Genomic DNA, 18,087 nt, shown 5'->3' on the forward strand with positions numbered 1-18,087 from the left:
ATCCTGGATAGATCTCTGATAATAATTCCATGAGTTGATCATCAATGAACAGATAAGGGTATTTTTGTCCAAAGCATTGCACAACATCCAAGCATTGACAACAGGTGGCAGCTTCAGAATTAGAATTATTGTTAGGGACATCCTTAAGGAAGTTTAGGGCTGTGTATCCATGACCTCTACCATTCTCTGTGATTCAAATGCTATCTGGAGTTTGCTATTATTTTTTCAAAAGAGTTGAGGAATAGGAATGTGTGTGTGTGTAGTCTGGCATGGAATAAAATTTCTTCAGGTGAAAAAGCCACTTATTGCACTATCTTCTGCTTCCTCTCTCAGGAAACAAAAAATCTAAACCAGCCTCTATTTTAATACAGATCAGAATCTGCTTAGAAGCAAAATTTCCTTGTGAGTCAGAGGCAAAGATTTAGGAAATAATTTGAATGTCATTCCCTAACTTGTTAACACTGTTGTTTAACTTAAAATGTTTGCTTTTTTAAAATGATTTTTATAATTATATGTGTTTATTATAAAAAATTGGGGAAAGCATAAAATAAACTAAAAATAACTCAGAATTCCACAATCTGGAAGAAACAACCATAAATATTTAGTGGATATTCCTCCATTCTTTTTCTACAAATATGTGTATACTTTAAAAATTGGGATCAGACTTTACTATTTTTAGTGCTCTTTTCACTTATAACATTTTGTGAGAAAAATATGAGTTTTCATGATCATTTAGTATTAGTGTATCCTATGAATATACTTATATTATTCTCTTGATTTTTGTTGTTTCAATTTTTCAATATTATATAAAAAGCTGTTCTGAACATTCCTATTCATCTTTATTCATACCCCTATTTCTTTCCCATTCTAGTATAAATGCCACTGGAAGAATGATGAATCAGAGGATATGTATACTTAAATTTTGATACAAATTACTAACTAAAAAGGGCATTCCCACAAATAATGTTAAAAAGTTCCCATGTCTTGGCACCTAGCTGGCTCAGTCATGGGACTTGGGACGCCTGGTTAAGCGTCTGTCTTCTGCTCAGGTCATGATCCCAGGGTCCTGAGGCCCCACATCGGGCTCCTTGCTCAGCAGGGAGCCTGTTTCTCCCTCTGCCTGCCGCTCCCGCTTCTTGTGCTCTCTCGCTCTGACAAATAAATAAATAAAATCTTTAAAAAAAGAAAAAAAGAAGAAGATCATGGGACTCTTGATCTCAGGATCATAGGTTCAAGCCCAAAGTTAGGGGTAGACTTTACTAAAATAAATAAATAAATAAATAAATAAATAAATAAATAAATAAATAAATTTACTTTTTAAAAACCTTCCCATTTCATTGCATTTACTCAGGGCTGAGTATTTTCATTATTCTAAATCTTCAGGAATTTGATGGCAGAACAATAGTATCTCATTGTTTTCACTTGCATTTCTTTCATTAATAGTGAATAGTGAACATTTTTTCATGTTTGAAGGCCACTTCAATTTATTTATTTACCTTTAACATTGTTTATGTTTTTATATAAATAAGTTTTACATTTTTATGTAGTCAAAGCTATTATTTTCATTCATTTTTTTGCCTTTATTGTTTTGTCCTTTTTTTTTTTTTTTGCTTAAGAAAACTCTACCTGGCATCAGATTCATATTCATCTATAGTTTCTTTTTTTTTTTAAGATTTTATTTATTTATTTGACAGAGAGAGAGACAGCGAGAGAGGGAACACAAGCAGGGGGAGTGGAGGAGGGAGAAGCAGGCTTCCCGCCGAGCAGGGAGCCCGATGTGGGGCTCGATCCCAGGACCCTGCTGGGATCATGACCTGAGCCAAAGGCAGACGCTTAATGACTGAGCCACCCAGGCACCCCTCATCTATAATTTCTTCTAACTATACATATGAATTCTGTTTTTGAACAGTGTCTAGAATTTCCCTTGGGGCGCCTGGGTGGCTCAGTTGGTTAAGTGGCTGCATTTGGCTCAGGTCTTGATCCCGGGGTCCTGGGATTGAGCCCCACTTTGGGCTTCTGCGCTCAGCAGGGAGTGTGCTCCTCCCTCTCCCGCTGACCCTGCCCACCACGTCTCCCCAACCCCGCTTGTGCTCAAGCTCTCTTTCTCAAATGAATAAATAAAAAATCTTCAAAAAAAAAGAATTTCCCTTATAAGTTTAAATAAAGGAGGAAACATGCTTTATCCAAACTTTAGTGTTTCATCAATAGTATAATATTGGTTATTGGTCTGAAATTCCTTAACTGCTAAATTATTACTATCTTATATATTCAGTTTCTCATCATAAATATTTTTTTCTCCATAAATATTATTGAGATCAGTTTGACATTATTTTGTGTTGCAGAAACAGAACTTAACATAAAATGCAGATCACCAAATAAACATTAAAAAGATACCTTGGGGGCGCCTGGGTGGCTCAGTTGGTTAAGCGACTGCCTTCAGCTCAGGTCATGATCCTGGAGTCCCGGGATCAAGTCCCGCATCGGGCTCCCTGCTCAGCAGGGAGTCTGCTTCTCCCTCTGACCCTCTTCCCTCTCGTGCTCTCTATCTCTCATTCTCTCTCTCTCAAATAAATAAATAAAATCTTAAAAAAAAAAAGATACCTTGGGGGTGCCTGGGTGGCTTAGTCTGTTAAGCATCTGCCTTCCGCTCAGGTCATGATCCCAGGGTCCTGGGATCAAGCCCTGCATTGGGCTCCCTGCTCGGCGGGAAGCCTGCTTCTCCCTCTCCCTCTGCCACTGCCTCTGCTTGTGTGTTCTCTCTCTCTGTCAAATAAATAAATAAATCCTAAAATAAATAAATAAAATCTTCAAAAGCGGGGGGCACCTGTGAAGTGTCCAACTCTTGTTTCAGCTTGGGGTGTGATCTCATTGTGGTAAGATCAAGCCCCAAGTTGGGCTCTGCACTCAGCTCGCAGTCTGCTTGGGATTTTCTCTCCCTCTCCCTCTGCCCCTCCTGCTTGTGCTCTGTCTCTAAAATGGGTGAATAAATCTTGAAAAAAAAAAAAAGAGAGAGATACCTTGCATATGCTATTGTAATTTAAGATGTTATTTTAATAGCTTCCATAAAATGTAAAATATACATATAGTTTATTATTTGATTTTTCCCCCTTATTCATGTTGTTACTATTATTCTTATTACTAAAATTGAACATTCCTAGTATATTTACAGCCTATTTGACATTCAGCAACTGATTCATCTTCACTTTTTGTGGGTTAAATATTATGTTCAAATTTCAAGAAAGTCTAAACATACTAATATTGAAATGTGTGATATTCCTAATTATCATTGCTGGGTTCTTAAATATGGCAACTTTCTGATAACATAGAAAAATGAAATGAAAAAAGTGAGAGAAACTGTCAAATATCATGTAGTTTCAGTAATAACTATTTTATTTTTATTTATTTATTTTTTTTAAAGATTTTATTTATTTGACAGAGAGAGAGCAGGAGAGCACAAGCAGTGGGAGCGGCAGAGGGAGAAGCAGGCCCCCAGCCCAGGAGGGAGCCCCATGAGGGGCTGGATCCCAGGACCCTGGGATCATGACCTGAGTGGAGGCAGTCGCTCAACCAACTAAGCCACCCAGGCGCCCCAGTTTAATAATGATCATTTTCAAAGAGCAATTGATTTTCAGGTACAGGGTTCATTCACTGTTCCAGACAGCAACTGTGTATTAAAAAGGATCTCAGGTTCAATTCTCAGAAGGGTTTTGCTTAGCAACCTCCCAAGCTATATTAATTGAGAATGAATGTGAAGAATGCCCATGTCTGGGCGCCTGGGTGGCTCAGTCGTTGAGCGTCTGCCTTCGGCTCAGGTCATGATCCCAGGGTCCTGGGATCGAGTCCCACATAGGGCTCCCTCCTCAGCAGGAGTCTCCCTCTCCCACTCCCCCTGCTTGTGTTCCCTCTCTTGCTATCTCTGTCTCTATCAAATCAATCAATCAATCAATCGATCTTAAAAAAAAAAAAAGAATGCCCATGTCTCTCAGGTTACTTCTAATGTTTCTTTCCAGACTCTGTTTGGCTTTCTACTTCTACCTTTATACTGTTTTTCCAAGTCTTGTCTTTTAGCTTTTCAACAACTAATTTCTGTGCACTTCTGTCCTTTGTAAGTCCCTTCTGATTTGGTGAAATCGTAAGGATTCCTGCTTCAAAGATGATTAGAAAGTGCTATGCAGGCTAATGGTTGCACAAAACAATTCTGAGTATCAAGGTCACAGACAAAGGGCACTACTCCAAACTGGGAAGAAAACAGAATGTGCTTGGCACAAACTGTCACTGAACCCTGTTCTTTGCTTCAGGCAAATTCTTTCACCTACATTCATCCGGTATCTCATTCTTTTTTTTTTTTTTAAGATTTTATTTACTTATTTGACAGAGACACAGTGAGAGAGGGAACACAAGCAGGGGGAGTGGAGAGGGAGAAGCAGGCTTCCCTCTGAGCAGGGAGCCCGATGTGGGGCTTGATCCCAGGACCCTGGGATCACGACCTGAGCCGAAGGCAGATGCTTAATGACTGAGCCACCCAGGCGCCCCCAGTATCTCATTCTTGCTCTTGGTCAGAGTCAATGAAAATTTACTGCTAATTTGATACAAATAATTAAGGTGGTTCCTGGACCTCACTTCAAGGGTAACTTCTTCGTATGGTATTAATATTTCAAAATATAAGTAAAGAACTGGGTTTTTCAATCCCCCCATCCAAATACTAACCAGGCCCACCCCTGATTAGCCACTGAGATCAGGCACATTCTGGGTGGTATGGCTCTAGATAGGGTTTTTCCATTCTTGTCTAGCAAAATCTGCCACAATGGGTCCCACAGAAAGGATCACTAAATGGCTACTCAACCCTACATGTCAGTGGTAAGGAAATAAAACGTACTAGATAATAATGGGAATATTTACTATGTCACTTTTCTTAGCTTGCTGCCCCCGAGCAAGGGTGGCGCTTCTCAAGTTTAGGGTACTGAAAGTCATCTGGGGTGCTTATTAAACTGTAGCTTCCTGGACCCCAAATCCAGAGATTATGATTTGGTAGGTCTCAAGTGCAGGAATCTCTGAATTTACCAAGTATCTTAAACTGATTCTGATGCAAGTGATCAGAAACACTAGTTTGGGGCTTTTACCATTGACTTGAAAGCTAACCAGCCTTATTAGTTCTATTATCGGCCAATTATTTTTAAATTTCGTTTCTCCATTTTCAAAACTGAACAAGTAAGACCTGACCCCTCTGACTGCTTGGCACTACGTAAAGTTGAACACCATTATGTTGGCATTTATCCCAGAAGACAGACACCAATAGGCTGAACAAAAAGAACTGCCTATTTTAAATGAATGAGTAATTAAAATAACAGTTAAGAATCCAAAACCAAAATAACTAGAGATTGGAGAAAAGCCTGAGATGGGGGAGGGTAACCCTCATATAAGTCAACCAGGATCATCTCTGTACTACAAGGGTTCTCAATCCTAACCCTTCAAATCCTCGTATGGCAGAAAACCGTCAGACTGCACCCTTATGAGGCAAATTCTTCTCTGCTGTGTGGGCCTGCCCTGCCTACTCGGGTGTGGTAAGCCTGATAATTTCTGAAGGAAAAATGTAAGCCAATGCTTTCCACCAACATCAGAGAGAGCCCTAATAAGAATAAAAACAACTCAGTTACCTTAATTATTCAATTCTGGAAAGAATCTACCCTAAGGGAAAATGAAAAATATTAAAAAAAATTAATAAACAAAACATTTAGACTTGTAGTTATTTCTGTAGGGGAGAAGAGAGCAGGATGCATCCAGAGAGAAGCACACAGGCAGGCTTCCAAGTTACAGGCGGTGTTTTATTTCTTCAGTTGGAAGTGGATACTAAGCTGTTTTTTATTGATCTTTAAGTTCAAATATGCTTTATACGAGTTTTGTATTTGGTATAAATCACCTTAAATTTTAGTTTTTATTGTATTTTTTAAATTAAATTAAATTTAATTTTTTTTAAAGATTTTATTTATTTACTTGAGAGAGATAGAGAGCACGAGAGGGAAGAGGGTCAGAGGGAGAAGCAGGCTCCCTGCTGAGCAGGGAGCCCGATGTGGGACTCGATCCGGGGACCACAGGATCATGACCTGAGCGGAAGGCAGATGCTTAACTGACTAAGCCACCCAGGCACCCCCAAGGTATCTTTTTTTTTAAGATTTTATTTATTTATTTGAGAGAGAGAGAATGAGAGATAGAGAGCACGAGAGGGAAGAGGGTCAGAGGGAGAAGCAGACTCCCTGCTGAGTAGGGAGCCCGATGCGGGACTCGATCCCAGGGCCCTGGGATCACGACCAGAGCCAAAGGCAGGCGCTTAACAACTGAGCCACCCAGGTGCCTTGACCTTGACCTCTTTGAACCTTTTTTTTTTTAAAGATTTTATTTATTTATTTGAGAGAGAGAATGAGATAGAGCATGAGAGGGAGGAGGGTCAGAGAGAGAAGCAGACTCCCTGCTGAGCAGGGAGCCTGATGCGGGACTCGATCCCGGGACTCCAGGATCATGACCTGAGCCAAAGGCAGTCGCTTAACCAACTGAGCCACCCAGGCGCCCTAATTTTATTTTTTTTAAGATTTTGTTTATTTGAGAAAGAGTGAGAAAGAGAATGAGAGGGGGGAGGGTCAGAGGGAGAAGCAGATTTCCTGCTGAGCAGGGAGCCTGATGTGGGACTGATCCTGGGACTCCGGGATCCAGGATCATGACCTGAGCCAAAGGCAGATGCTTAACCAACTGAGCCACCCAGGCGTCCATATTTTATTTATTTTTTAAGATTCTTTTTTTAATTTAAATTCAATTAGCCAACATATAGTACATCATGAGTTTCAGATGTAGAGTTCAGTAAAGGATTTTTTTTTTTTAAGTAATCTCTACTCTCAATGTGGGGCTTGAACTCACAAATCCAAGATCAAGAGTCACATGCTGTACTGACTGAGCTAGCCAGGCAGCCCTTATCACCTTTAATTTTTAAACATTTTATACTGAAAAACTATATTTTAACACTTCAGTGTTATTTATAACAACAACAGCATAAAATAGAAGCAGCCTATTGGAATGGTTAAAGTGAACATTGGTGAGAGGAGGGGCAAAATGAGTTGGGGGGAATCCAAAAAAAAAAAAGTAAACATTGTTCAACCATATGCTGAACTATAACCAATGGAATATTATTCAGTTACTTAAAATATGATTATGTAGCACTATGGGGAAAAAAGCTTATGATAGAGGCGCCTGGGTGGCTCAGTCAGTTGTGTCTGCCTTGGGCTCAGAGCCCCGCATCAGGCTCCCTGCTTAGCAGGGAGTCTGCTTCTCCCTCTGCCTGCTGCTCCCCTTGCTTGCTCTCTCTCACTCTCTCTCTGTCAAATAAATAAATAAAATCTTTTTTAAAAAAGGTTAAAAAATATAAAAGCTTATGATAAGTTACCGAGAAATTATGACAAAATCCTGTAACTAGATGATTACAACCATGTAAAACAGTTCAAACAGTAAGAAAGTGTGCTACTATGATACTGTAATTGTTTTTAGCAAAAAGGATTGTGAGTGTGTTCCCCTTGCTTTGTTTCTCTAGTGTTCTTTAGTGTGGTTCTGTTGAACTTTTTATTACAAAAAGAAAAAAGATTTCTCCAGAAAGCATTATTTGGTTCTACTGTAAATTAAAATGTGACCAGAAATCGCACTGACTTCTAAGGTTTTATACAGGAGAAAGTTTTTATGTAAAACAATAAAAAGGAAGAAAACAAACTCTTTCCCTCAGTTGTTTCTCAGGAGACTCTCAGCCTCTGCACCTCAGAGAACAAATGCCTTCTGCTAAGATTCAATTGTCTGCCAAGAATTGAGTTTCCCCTCCTTCTGGTTCGTGTCATCGGCCAGCCTGCCTTTCCATCACCAGCCACCTCTGGTATCTTGGTCACACACACCTCACAGCAAGGAGCTGACTAATCCTGATGCTGGGGCGGCTTATTAGGCAACCTTTCACACAGTGCCCATTGCTACCCATTGCACAACGTATTTGACTGGGAATAATAAACACCATGGTTTACATTTGACTCCTTGTCCTGTCAGTGCCAGCAGCTTGTGTGTGTAAACATCACCCAGTGCCTTTAGAAAGACGCTGACATCATGTTTCAGGCTCCTTAATGTTGTGGAACATGAGAGAAGTGGGGCGGGGAGCCTATGAGTAAGAATTCAGAAGCAGATGAGGATATTAGTCACTTTCTGCTTTATTTCTGAAAGAAATGAAAAGCTGCCCACTTATGCATTATAGCTACAAATAAACTTATTCTTAAGATTTAGAATTTAAAAACTAGAACAAGCAAACAAATCAACAACACTCTAAACATACTTGTATTAATCCCTCAATAAGAAATAAGCACATCTCTGGACGAGAACACTGTTTCAGTGACGAAAATAGGTCAATGGGGAAAAGCAATTGTTCTATTATTAAAAATGCTGTTATAATTTCATCATTGTTACCATACAGAATGTGTTTGCAGAAATCACTATGAAAAGAAGGTTCTAAGTTTTGTTTATTGAGACCGCAAGCTGCCTTTTACAAAACCCTGCAGCCATGCCCAGGTTAAGGGAAAAGGGGGGGGGGGGACTAAACGAGAGGAGAATAAGGATTTCAGTTGTGATTTGTTTCTAGAATATTCTCTTGCCCGGATTGTTAAGTCTCTTGGAATATGTAGCATATATAGTTCGGTCCGTTTTCTGAAGCTAGATTAGTTATTTTTAGAGTCTTCCATCTCCCCTGTGTACACAGTGTGACAGTAACGCTAATATAAAAGCCATGTGCCAATTTTGTTTGCTAATAAGATTCCAGACCACTAATGAAAGGACACAGGGTTCTTCAGCTAAAGAAAACAAGAGGGGTGCCTGAGTGGCTCAGTCGTTAAGCGTCTGCCTTCGGCTCAGGTCCTGATCCCAGGGTCCTGGGATCGAGCCCCATGTTGGGCTCCCTGCTCCGCGGGAAGCCTGCTTCTCCCTCTCCCACTCCCCCTGCTTGTGTTCCCTCTCTCGCTGTCCTTCTCTGTGTCAAATAAATAAATAAAATCTTAAAAAAAAAAAAAGAAAACAAGAATATCCACCTACAGTTTCTTTTGAGTGTGAAAGAAAAGCAAAATATATATATATGTTTTTGGTTACAAAGAGTGTGTTTTTAAGTAGTGTAAGAAAGTAAGGCAAAGGTTAGCCACCCTATGATAAAGTAGGATCATATGGAAAGTCATGCAATGGTTAGCAAGATTACACTCCAGTCAATCTAACCACATTTCTTCAAAATTGAGAAGGGCAAAGTAAATTCCTTAGAGTATTTTTGTATAAAAGTCTGAATCATACCAGTACAAAATTACCAGATCATCTACTTTAACTTGCTCTTTCATTAATATTTAGGAATTACCATGGTCAGAACCTGATCAATCACACCTGAGTGTGGAAGGTATTTCCAACTTTGGAAGGACTTGTTTCCAATAGGAGCAAAAGGCCGAAACTCACCTTCTGTTTAATGAATCACCAACAATTACCTTATTGTTCTTATCTCTCTCTGCTAAAATTCAATCCTTAAATTAAATGTGTACGATGAAGAATCTCACCTTTGGCCCCTTGGTAACAGGAATTATTTTCAACCTCATTTTACCACAGTCATTATTTTTTTAATGGAGCTATGGAAAAAGACCAAAATAGATTTTATGGGTCATTGGATTGCATACTATAAATGATGGTAATTCTAGCCCTTTAAAACTAATACTTGGCCTATTCAAAAACCACTTCCAGGGACACCTGGGTAGCTCAGTCGGTTAAGCATCTGCCTTTGGCTCAGGTCATGATCCCAGGGTCCTGGGATCAAGTCCCATATCGGGCTCCCTGCTCAGCGGGGAGCCTGCTTCTCCCTCTCCCTCTGCTGCTCCTCCTGCTTGTGTGTGTGTGCTCTCTCTCTCTGATTAATAAAATCTTTTTTAAAAAATCACTTCCAAGGTGAATATGATTGTTTTCTTCCTAAAAACAAAACAAAAAATGATGGGAAAAATAGAACTCATACCCAGGGGAATAGGAGACTAAAATAACATTCCTTTTTTTTTGCCAGACTTATTTCAAATAGCTGACTTATTCAGGTATTCATGATCCCTACGCTAGGCTATGACTAGATTTTTATTGACCTGTTCTATTGTTTCTTTAGTTTATATCATTTATTTCTGTCTAATCTTTATTATTTCCTTCCTTCTGCTGATTTTAAGTTTTGTTTGTTCTTTTTCTAGTTCCTTTAGGTGTAAGGTTAGGTTGTTTACTTAAGATTTTTCTTGCTGGGATACCTGGGTGGCTCAGTCAGTTAGGTGTCTGCCTTTGGCTCAGGTCATAATCCCTGGGTCTCTGGATCGAGTCCCACATCTGGCTCCTTGCTCAGCAGGGAGCCTGCTTCTCCCTCTGCTTGTGCTCTCCCTCTGACAAATAAATAAAATCTTTAAAAAAAAGAGACTGTATTTAAAAAAATAAAAAGATGGGACGCCTGGGTGGCTCAGTTGGTTAAGCAACTGCCTTCGGCTCAGGTCATGATCCTGGAGTCCCGGGATCAAGTCCTGCATCGGGCTCTCCGCTCAGCGGGGAGTCTGCTTCTCCCTCTGACCCTCTTCCCTCTCGTGCTCTCTGTCTCTCATTCTCTCTCTCAAATAAATAAATAAAATCTTTAAAAATAAAATAAAATAAAATAAAAAGAAAACCTACCCAACTTAAAAAAAAAAAAAGAGGGGCACCTGGGTGGCTCAGTCGTTAAGCATCTGCCTTCGGCTCGGGTCATGATCCCAGGGTCCTGGGATCGAGCCCCGCATCGGGCTCCCTGCTCGGCGGGAAGCCTGCTCCTCCCTCTCCCACTCCCCCTGCTTGTGTTGCCTCTCTAGCTGTCTTTCTCTCTCTGTCAAATAAATAAAATCTTAAAAAAAAAAAAGAAAAAAGAAAATTTTTCTTGCTCCTTGAGGTAAGCCTGTATTACTATAAACTTCCCTCTAAGAATAGCTTTTGCTGTGTCCCAAAGGTTTTGAACTATTGTGAGCTATGACTAGATTTTTAAAATAAGTTTACCTGAGGAATGGGTATTTATGATATTGTTGAGAGTATTCATGAGATCAGTCTGCCTTCCGCTCAGGTCATGGTCCCGGGGTCCTGGGATTGAGCCCTGCATCAGGCTCCCTGCTTCGCGGGAAGCCTGCTTCTCTCCCTGCTTGTGTTCCCTCTCTCGCTGTGTCTCTCTCTGTCAAAGAAATAAATAAAATCTTTAAAAAAAAAAAGAAAGAAAGAAATACAACTAGAAGCAATTTGCAAGTTGAAGAATTTTTTATGTTATTTTTTTATTTTTAAAGATTTATTTATTTTAGAAAGAAAGAGCGAGTAGAAGTGGGGGGAAGGGCAGAGGGAGAGAATCTCCAGGGGGCTCAATCCCACAACTCATGAGATCATGACCTGAGCCAATAACAAGAGTCAGATGCTTAACCTGCTGAGCTGCCCAGGTGTCCTTGAAGAATTTTTTCTTTTTAAGATTTTATTTATTTGAGAGAGAGAGAGCACAAGCCAGGAGAGGGATGGAGGGGGTGGGAGAAGCAGGCTCCAGCTGAGCAGGGAGCCCCATGTAGGGCTTGGGATTATGACCTGAGCTGAAGGCAGACGCCTAACTGACTAAGCCAACCAGGCATCCCATTTTTGTATGTATATATTTTTAAAAATTTTATTTATTTATTTGAGAGAGAGAACAGCAGGAGAGTGAGAGGGAGAAGCAAACTCCCCACCAAGCAGAGAGCCTGATGCAGGACTCGATGCAGGGCTCGATCTCAGGACCCTGAGATCAGGACCTGAGCCAAAGGCAAACGCTTAACCAACTGAGCCACCCAGGTGCCCCTATTTATTATTTTTAAGTAGGCTCCATGCTCAGTGTGGGGCTTGAACTCATAACCCTGAAATCAAGAGTCTCATGCTCTACTGATTGAGCCAGTGAGGTGCCCAAAGAGTGGATACATTTTAAATTACCAGTCAAATAGTGCTGGATGCTAACCTCTCCATTTTTCAGTTCAGGAAATTGAAGCCTAGATAGTGACTAATTGGTTTAATCCCAATTACAAAATCAGTCAGTGAATGAAAAGCCATTAGTAGATGCTAGGACTGTTGATTTAAAACTCAGTCTTTCACTAGATCACATACTATAAATAATTACTATTGAAAGGGGGAAATATTCAAGGGAAATAGCAGATGCAAACTGAGTATTTTGAGTTTTGGGTTTTTTTTAAAGATTTTATTTATTTATTTGACAGAAAGAGACACAGCGAGAGAGGGAACACAAACAGGGGGAGTGGGAGAGGGGGAACCAGGCTTCCCGCCGAGCGGGGAGCCTGATATGGGGCTCAATCCCAGGACCCTGGGACCATGACCTGAGCCAAAGGCAGACGCTTAATGCTTAATGACTGAGCCACCCAGGCACCCCTGAATATTTTGAGTTTTAATAATAGCCTAAAATAATCCAGTACATATTGTGCAGAGCATTGGTAAAGGTAAATACATAGGTAAACATAAAAGATAGCATAAATGGGGCGCCTGGGTGGCTCAGTTGGTTAAGCGACTGCCTTCGGCTCAGGTCATGATCCTGGAGTCCCGGGATCGAGTCCCGCATCGGGCTCCCTGCTTGGCAGGGAGTCTGCTTCTCCCTCTGACCCTCTTCCCTCTCGTGCTCTCTATCTCTCATTCTCTCTCTCTCAAATAAATAAATAAAATCTTTAAAAAAAAAAAAAGATAGCATAAATGTACTTGTGTTTGTAATTCTTTTATTTTCACCTCTAATTTAAGAGACAAGTACATAAAGCAATGATTAACAACTCAGTTGATGGGCATACAATATATAAAGATGTAATTTGTATGTCAATAAATAGCACAAGGAGGAGTAGAAAATAAAGCTATATTGGAGTAACATTTTTGTATACTACCTCAATTAATTTGATATTAATCCAAGCTTCATTATTTTTTAAGTTAAGATGCTAATATTAGGGGCACCTGGGTGGCTCAGTCGGTTAAGCGTCCGCCTTCGGCTCAGGTCATGATCTCAGGGTCCTGGGATCGAGCCCCACATCCGGCTCCCTGCTCGGCGGGGAGTCTGCTTCTCCCTCTCACTCTCCCTCTGTACATACTTTCTCTCTCTCTCTCAAATAAATAAATAAAATCTTAAAAAAAAAATCTTGTTTTTAAAAAAAAAAAGATGCTAATATTAATCCCTAGGACAGCCACTAAGAAAAGAACTCAAAAACATTTAGTAAAAGAAACAACAAAGGAGTTAAAACAGTATGCCAGAAACTAAGTAGCACAAAAGAAAGCAATAATGGAGAAATAGAGACCTAAGAGACCTAAATAGAGACCTAAGAGCCCTAAAAACAGACCGAAGACACACAGAAAATAAATAGCAAAATGGCAAATGTAAAAACTACGTTATTGATAATAACATTAATTGTAAACAGAGTAAATGTTCCAATCAAAAGGCAGAGATGTGCAGAATGGATGAAAAAATAATGACCCAACTATATGCTGTCTACAAAAGACAAACTGTGAATTCAAAGCCACAAATAACCTGAGAGGAAAAGAATGGAAAAATATACAAACAGTACCCCAAAGAGAGCTAGAGTGGTTATAGTAATATCAGAGAAAATAGATTTTAAGACAAAAATTGTTATTAGAGCCAAAAAATACACATTAAAATGATAAAAGGGTTAATCTGTCATGAAGACATAACTATAAGTACATATGCACCTAAAAACAGAGCCTGGAATACATGAAGTAAAAAGTAATAAGGGAGAAATAGGCAATTCAACCATAATAAGGATTTCATTATTCTACTTTCAAGAATGGTTAGAACAACCAGACAGATGATCAGCAAAGAAACAAAAGACTTGAATACTATTATAAACCAATTAGACCTACCAGACATTCACCCAACAAAAGCAGAATGCACATTCTTCTCACATACACATGGAAAGTCTCCATGATTTAACCAAAAAAAGCACAAAACTTGTATACTGAAAGCTACAAAACATCATTGATAGAGTAAAGAAGTAAATGAATGGAAAGACATTCCCATGTTTATAAATTGGGAGACTTATTAAAATGACAACACTGGCCAAATTGATGTAAATAGTCAATGCAATCCCTGTCAAAATCAGAGCCGGTTTTGTTGTTGTTTTGCGTTTGTTTTTGCAATTGACAACCTGATCTTAAATTCATATGGAAATGCAAGGAACCTAAAATAGCCAAAATGATCTTGAAAAAGAACAAAGTTGGAGGATTCACACTTCCTGATTTCAAAACACACTACAAAGCTACAATAATCAAGCCAGGGTGGTATTGGAAGAAGGATAGAAATTGAAATCAGGGGTGCCTGGGTGGCTTGGATGGTTGAGCGTCTGCCTTCGGCTTGGGTCATGATCCCAGGGTCCTGGGATCGAGTCCCGCATCAGGCTCCCTGCTCCTTGGGAGCCTGCTTCTCCCTTTGCCTCTCTCTCTCTCTGTCTCTGTCTCTCATGAATAAATAAATAAAAAGTTAAAAAAAAATTGAAATCAGTGAAACATAACTGAAAGTCCAGATAAACCTTTATATTATGGTCAGTTGATTTTCAACAAGGGTGCCAAGAAATTCACGGGAAAAAAAATCTTTCCAAAAATGGTGTGGAGACAACTGGATAGCCATGTACAAAAAAAAAAAGGGGAGGGTTGGATTGTATCTCACAACATATACAAAAATTTACTCACTTTAAAGTAGATCATAAACTTTAATGTAAGATCTTAAACTATAATACTCTTGGAAGAAAACAAATGTAAATCTCCATGATCTTGGATTAGACAATGGTTTCTTAGGTACTGAAAGTACCTGTGACAAAATAAAAAATAAATTGGATTCCATAAAAATTTAAAAATTTTGTGCTTCAAAGGACACCATTAAGAAATTGAAAAGGCAATCCCATGGAATGGGAGAAAATATTTGCAAATTGTTTATCTGACAAGGAACTTTTATCCAGAATATATGAAAAACTCTTACAACTCAACAATGAAAAGACAAATAACCCAACTTAAAAATGGGTAAAGGATTGGGGCGCCTGGGTGGCTCAGTTGTTAAGCGCCTGCCTTTGCCTCAGGTCATGATCCCAGGGTCCTGGGATCGAGCCCTGCATCGGGCTCTCTGCTCAGAGGGAAGCCTGCTTCTCCCTCTCCCACTCCCCCTGCTTGTGTTCTCTCTCTCACTGTGTCTCTCTGTCAAATAAATAAATAAAATCTTTAAAATAAAATAAAATAAAAATGGGTAAAGGATTTTGATAGACATTTCTCCAAAGGAGATATATGAACAGTCAATAAGCACACAAAAGTGCTCAACATTGATGTGGGAAATGGAGGCAGAAGGAAATGTAGATAAAATTAAATCTCCCTAGGGATGCCTGGGTGGGCTCAGTTGGTTAAGCCTCTGCCTTTGGCTCAGGTCATCATCCCAGGAGGCTCCTTGCTCCACAGGGAGCCTGTTCCTCCCTCTGCCTGCCACTCCCCCTGCCTGTGCTCTTTCTCTCTCTCTGACAAATAAAATCTTAAAAAAAAAATTATATCTCCCTAGAACCTGCAGCCCATTAACAAATACTTGAGGGAGGCAGATTATAACATTCCTCCAGGATCCTGAGTCTTCTTTAACATATGAAAGTCCTTTTGGAATTTCCCTTATCTTTACTTCTCCCAACCCCAAGGTATATAATCCGTTGCTCCTCACAATCCCGAAGCAGCAGGGAGCAGAGACATCAGCTTTTTCTGCCATGGGTCCGTCCCTGTGCTTTAATAAAACCACCATTTTGCACTGAAGATGTCTCAAGAATTCTTTCTTGGCCATCGGCTCCAGACCCCACCAACACAACAGCATTCAAAAAAAAAAACTACATCAAATATCATTAGTCAATAGGGAAATGGAAATCAAAATCAAAATGTGATACTACTTCACACCCACTAGGATGACTGTAATAAAAAAGACAGATAATAACAGTTGTAGAACCCTCATACACTGTTGGTGGGGATGTAAAATGTACTGCTGCTTTGGAAAACATTTGGCAGTTCCTCCCAAAGCTAAAGAATATAACTTAACGGTTCCATTCCTAAGTATATACCCAAGAGAATTAAAAACATGTATGTATATCTACCCAAATATTGTACATGAATGTTCATAGCAGCATTATTTATAATAGCCAAAAACTGGAAATAGCCAAATGTCTATGAACTGATGGATAGAAAAAGAAAATGTAGTATGTTCATGCAATGGAATAGTACTCAGCCATAAAAAGGAATGGAAGTTCTGATACATGCTATTTGGAAGAACTCTGAATACATAATTCTGGATGAAAGAAGCCAGATATAAAAGGCCACATATTGTATAATGCTGTTTATATGATATACAGAATAGGCAAATCTGTAGAGATACAAAGTAGATTAATGATTTCCAAGTACTAGGTCTTGCAGAGAATGTAATAGTAATAACTGCTAATGGGTATGGGGTTTCCTTTTTAGGGTGATGAAAATGTTCCAGAATTAGATAGTAGTTATATATTATATATTTTATATGATATACACATCAGGAAATTGAATATAAGCCTAAAAAATGAATAATAAAGAACCTTGAAATCATATAGTCATGACTGTCAAAGAAAAACTAGTATAGATAATATTTCCTTGAAAACTTGGTGGTTAATTTCCTTGGTCAAGAAACTCCCTGCCTTAATCTCTAGCTATCTTAGCATATCCACATTCCCACATTAATAATACATATATACATATAATACATATTCTCAAGCCATTGGCATTTGCCTAGTAAGTTGAACAATATTCCATGGGCTCCAAGTTTATATTAAATTCTGATTTACCTTCTTAGGTTTTCTAGACAAGGATTCAGATAATCTATGGCAAATGACCTCCAGAGAAGTAAAAGATAATTTTGGTTTTGAATGACCTAGATGGATTTTTCTCCTAAGCAGCTTTACTTGAATAACTGCTTACCACTTCTAACTCTGCTATCACAAACACACTGACCTCTGAGAGTAGAGTTTTAATCCTCATGGCTGAAGAAAAGTAGCTATTTTTCCTGGCTTGGGTAATCAAAGACCAGCCCTCAGACTTCTTTAGTTAGCTGATAAAAGGGATAAAAAAAACTCTTTCAGACACACAGAAGTTTGGATAGTGATGGATAGATGAATTTTGGACTTCGGTAATATAAGAAGTCCAAGAAAAAGACTTAAGACTTGTTTAATGTCACATTAACTTTATAGTGTTTAATAATATGATCACAATTTGTGGGGCACCTAGGTGGCTTGTCGGTTAAGTGGCCAACTCTTGATCTCAGCACAGGTCTCAGAGTCAGGGTTGTGAGTTCCAGCCCCATGTTGGGCTCCATACTGGGTGTTCAGCCTACTTTAAAAAAAAGATATGATCATAATTTGTAATACATATTATTTTATATATGTTTATATTTATATCTACAAAAAAAGGCCATAGAAATGTTATCAAAATAATAATAATCTCAAGGTGGTAAGTGATTTTTTCTTTTTATTGTCATAATTTTCCAATTTTTCCACCATCTGTATGCATTAAAGAAATTTCTTAATTGCAAGAGTGATTGTAAAAAAAATTCAAACACTGGAAAGGGATATATAAAGAAATTACTCTCCCTTATTACTGTTTACCTTTTTTTTAAGATTTTATTTATTTGTCAGAGAGAGAGAGAGAGAGTGCACAAGCAGGGGGAGCGGCAGGCAGAGGGAGAAGCAGGCTCCCCACTGAGCAAGGAGCCCAATGCAGACTCGATCCCGGGACCCCAGGATCATGACTTGAGCCGAAGGCAGTTGCTTAACCGACTGAGTCACCCAGGTGCCCAATAAATAAAATCTTAAAAAAAAAAAAAAGAATGTGGGAAAAAGAAACCCTCATGCACTGTTGGTGGGAATTCAAACTGGTGCAGCCACTATGGAAAACAGTATGGAGGTTCCTCAAAAAATTCAAAATAGAACTACCCCATGATACTGCAATCACACTACTGGGTATTTA

The 18,087-nt window shown here is 39.1% G+C and overlaps 1 protein-coding gene across 9 annotated transcripts in view; it reads right to left on the reverse strand.

The window, feature by feature from the left end:
- The window catches only part of LOC114217909 (developmental pluripotency-associated protein 3-like), a 60,412-nt gene that overhangs the window by 26,616 nt on the left and 15,709 nt on the right, over positions 1-18,087 (reverse strand). For 5 of the 9 annotated variants that reach the window (XR_015768516.1, XM_088024654.1, XM_088024655.1 and 2 more), the window contains exon 3: positions 11,077-11,245. The gene's annotated coding sequence lies outside the window, so the exon portion shown is untranslated. Of the gene's footprint in view, positions 1-11,076; positions 11,246-17,082; positions 17,174-17,300; positions 17,455-18,087 lie in introns of those variants that run through there. The other 4 variants (XR_015768518.1, XR_015768515.1, XR_015768517.1 and 1 more) reach the window with 3 other exon arrangements.

This window comes from Eumetopias jubatus, unplaced genomic scaffold, assembly GCF_037043125.1.
Source record: "Eumetopias jubatus isolate StellerSeaLion01/CBP00866 unplaced genomic scaffold, mEumJub1_p1.0 scaffold_7, whole genome shotgun sequence".
NCBI lineage: Eukaryota > Metazoa > Chordata > Mammalia > Carnivora > Otariidae > Eumetopias > Eumetopias jubatus.